This window comes from Monopterus albus, unplaced genomic scaffold (genome assembly GCF_001952655.1).
Source record: "Monopterus albus unplaced genomic scaffold, M_albus_1.0 scaffold373.1, whole genome shotgun sequence".
NCBI classification, from domain to species: Eukaryota; Metazoa; Chordata; class Actinopteri; order Synbranchiformes; family Synbranchidae; genus Monopterus; species Monopterus albus.
In genome coordinates this window covers 580,500-584,141 of record NW_018128253.1, presented here as the reverse complement: position 1 = coordinate 584,141, position 3,642 = coordinate 580,500, and the positions used below count along the sequence as shown (strand labels likewise).

Here is a 3,642-nt window from a genome sequence, read left to right as displayed (position 1 = left end):
ATGAAGAAAATCAATGTGTGTTGTGTCTGTTGATTATGTGGTGTGTAGCTAAAAACATTCTAACACGACCTCTAGTGACATGTCATGACATTAAACATAAGAAAATATTATGGCTAAGGCTACAGTTATACACATCATAATAATAATATTAAACATCCTGTCTGCTGACAGTCAAACTTTTCTTTCTAGTTATCCTTGACCATATACACCCTGCAAAAACTCATGACAATGACTAAGCAATTAACAGCCTAACTAGACATCCTGACTCCTTTCACTGATTTACATACGTTATGGACAAGGTGAATAGAATGAAACTATATATGACACTGTGGGGGCTAGAAGCTTCTGTAACAATGTATAGGCTGGATTTCCTTTGTTTCCTTCATTCTTCATGGATTTTATAGCTTGTGGAAATGGGCCGCTATCAATCCACACCCCCTGTTTGGGCTTGTAGTACATTAAACTAGTATGCATTAACACTCAGGGAGATAAGCTGTGCAGAAATGTAGTTTTTAGGTAACATGTTCACATCTCTGATCACGCACATCCTCTGACAGGACGCACACCTCTCTGTAATGAAACACTCAACACCGATCGACGAGCACCCACCGAGTGATAAATGAGCATCAGCTAGGGAGCTGTACTTTGTTTTCCCTGGAGCTTTCCCACTGTTCTGCATCAGAGAACCTCCCCCACAGCTCCGATCAATACTGTTAGAAAAACAGGAGAAAAACTGTGAGCGTGCACGTGTATGCACATGGAAATTCCAGAGGGTTGTGTTCATTAGCTTGTGCTTGAGCCCATCAGCAGCTTGTCTGCTCGCTGGCTAAGTGTATTTGAGTGTGTATGACAAATACAAGTCTGTGTACATGTACACTGTGTGAGGTGTGTGTGTTAGTATGCATGTGAGGGTGGTGCAGTGCATGGCTGAATGGAGCACAGCAGCGATCAATGCCCTGCTTCTGTTATGTGGGAGAGAGAAGGGGAGAGAACCAGGTATTGAACAACACACACAGACGAGAAGGTTTATTTTGTAAAATTTAATTCTTATAGGCTCTAGTTACTTTATAAGCTTTAGTTACTTCTCATAACTTTAGTTCCCTTTAGTTACTTTTCACAACTCTAGTTTCCTTTAGTTACTTTTCAGTTCTTCATTTTCTCTTGGTTACTTTTCATACCTTTATTTTCCTTGCTTATATATCTCACTATTGTATTGATGAGAATCAAGTGATAATGAAGTAGAATCTGTTTACTTTGAATTCTGTAGAGACAAGATGTCTGCATCTCCAAGCAACCAGACAGCCTATTTACATTTTAACAAAGACCTGTTGGCCTGTTTTACACTCACACCTTGACCCACTTAGCATATCCCAAGTTCTGCCTCACCAGGGGGTGTCTTACACACACAGGGGGGCCTTCAACCTGAGATGACCACCTGGCCAGTTTAACATACTTATTAGCATCACACACACAGGGGGCCTGCAACCCAGACCACCCATTGTTCAGGGCTCAATGATCAATATCAAGCTGCCACCTGAGACACACACACACACACACACACACACACACACACACACCTGGTCTAGATCACATATCAGCAAGCAAGCAGGGATTGACCTACTCACTCCAAATGGCCAATAGGATTACAAAGTGTGAATTGTTGTACCTTTGTTAAGGGCGGGCCTAGCCCAGCCAGATAAATGCATTGTAAAAACACAACTCATGGTTCAGAGGATGGAATTCCTGCGGGAGCTCTGTCTCTCTGATCCCAGCGCTGTAAGATCTGACCTGTGCTCAGACTTCCAGTAAACCTTCTGTTGATTTTAAACAGTCCCCTCCTGTCTTCACTTCTCGCGCTTCCAACAAAAGAATCGGATAAATTTCTAACAGTTTTCATTTGTTAGGTAATTTCTTAGTCAGATAGATATTGATTAGATATTCGTTGTATTAGGAATGTTTAGTGGAGCCAGGCTGTCTAGCTCAGGCTGTTAAATGCTTAGTCATTCTCATGAGTTTTTTGCAGGCTGCATATGGGCCAAGGACAACTAGATAGAAATGTTTGCAGGCAGGAGGTGATTGCTATTATTATGAGATGTGTAACCATAATTGTAATCATAATATTTTCTTATGTGTAAGGTCATGTCAAAATGTTCTTAGATACACACCACTAATCAACAGCCACACACTTTAATTTTCTTCATGTCACACCTTGACTTTCTTCATGTTTTGACTATTGTTATGGTCAGCTGCAAAGCTGGCATATCAGGTGACGTCACGGTTTGACGTTCCTGTGTAGCATGGGCTAGCCCAACCAAGTGATAAAATTGTATAGGCATTATGGTTCAGGGTCTTTCATACTTCGTCTGCCTGCGTGCAGGTCGGAGGTGGAAGAGATCTGGACGTGTAATTTTAATTTTACCTGTGATTCTTTGAATAAACCAGCACGGTTATTTTTTATATATCCAAGTGGTCTACTTCGTCTTTGTGAGTTCCTGGTTACAAAGAGCCGGAAGAAGCTTAAAAATAGCTTATAACTGGTGCCGTTCGACCCGTGAGCCAGTTGAACTCTTCAGAAGACTGAGTCCACTTTCATAAACAAGTGGTCCGGACGCGACAGCAGCGTTCCTGGACTGAAATCCAACATGCAGTCCTGATTTTGACTGGTATCATTTCCTGGTCTGAGTTGGAGAGCTGTGCGGTCCCACACATCAACTGTGCCCGGGCAGAAACGAAAGGTAAGCGGAACCGTTGTTACACATAAACTTCGCACATTGAATTAATTCTAAATTAAGGTTGATGTGTGGAACGGCCACTCTTCGACGTTCCAAATTGGATCCAAAACAGTAAGGTTAATGAAAATACATATATTATTCTCTGTGTTTGAACTGCTGTGCTGGTTTGTGTTCATGTCACATGTAAAGTTAACTGAAGCACATAGTCTCATTTTTGAGGGAAAGTAAATGAGTACCGTTGATTACAGAATTTGAGACCAGGAAAGAGAGGTAAAACTCACGTTTTATAAGCGAGTTCCTGCTAATTCAGAGCAGTAGTCTCTAATATTGCCCCATTTCTTTTTCATTCTATTCCCCCTGAAAAGATCAGGCGAGTGAGACCTCTCGCCTGGAATATACAATCTTTGATAAATCCCACACACTGTAACGCGGTACAGGGGTAAAATTCATGTCGTGGGGTGGTTAACTGTACAACAGGCTAATTAAAACATTTTTCCACAAGTGTATCACTGTAAACAACAGGTTTATATGTGAGAATCCGTTGTGGAAGTTAACGTGCTTTGTACAGATGTGTATATTGCCGGGGGGAAATAGGTCTTACTGGGAAAAGGTGTATTAGTTTAGGGTGACGGCTGTCGGATTGAGATAAAATAATGGAACTGAAGGGAATTAACCCCCAGTAATTGCCCGCGGAATAACTAGTATTCCGTAGAAGCTTGGCTTTTAATTTTGGTTCCATTAGGCCAAGAGAGCCTCTCTTTCATGACAAAAGTCACGTGTGGCATATTAATTTTTACATGATGGCTGACTGTGATGTTATTCAGGTTTGGAAAGACTGTAAAGCAGGCACACTAGGTGCCATCTTGTACAAATTGTTGAACAAATGGCTTGGCACATTGCCTTCAAGCCG

At 41.6% G+C, this 3,642-nt stretch overlaps 1 protein-coding gene across 3 annotated transcripts in view; it reads right to left on the bottom strand.

The window, feature by feature from the left end:
- smpd3 (sphingomyelin phosphodiesterase 3) overlaps positions 1–3,642 on the bottom strand; it is a 103,885-nt gene that overhangs the window by 52,461 nt on the left and 47,782 nt on the right. The window contains exon 2 of one of the 3 annotated variants that reach the window (XM_020585699.1): positions 610–710. The exons of the other annotated variants lie outside the window; for them this stretch is intronic. The gene's annotated coding sequence lies outside the window, so the exon portion shown is untranslated. The remainder of the gene's footprint in view (positions 1–609; positions 711–3,642) is intronic. 3 annotated transcript variants of the gene reach the window in all.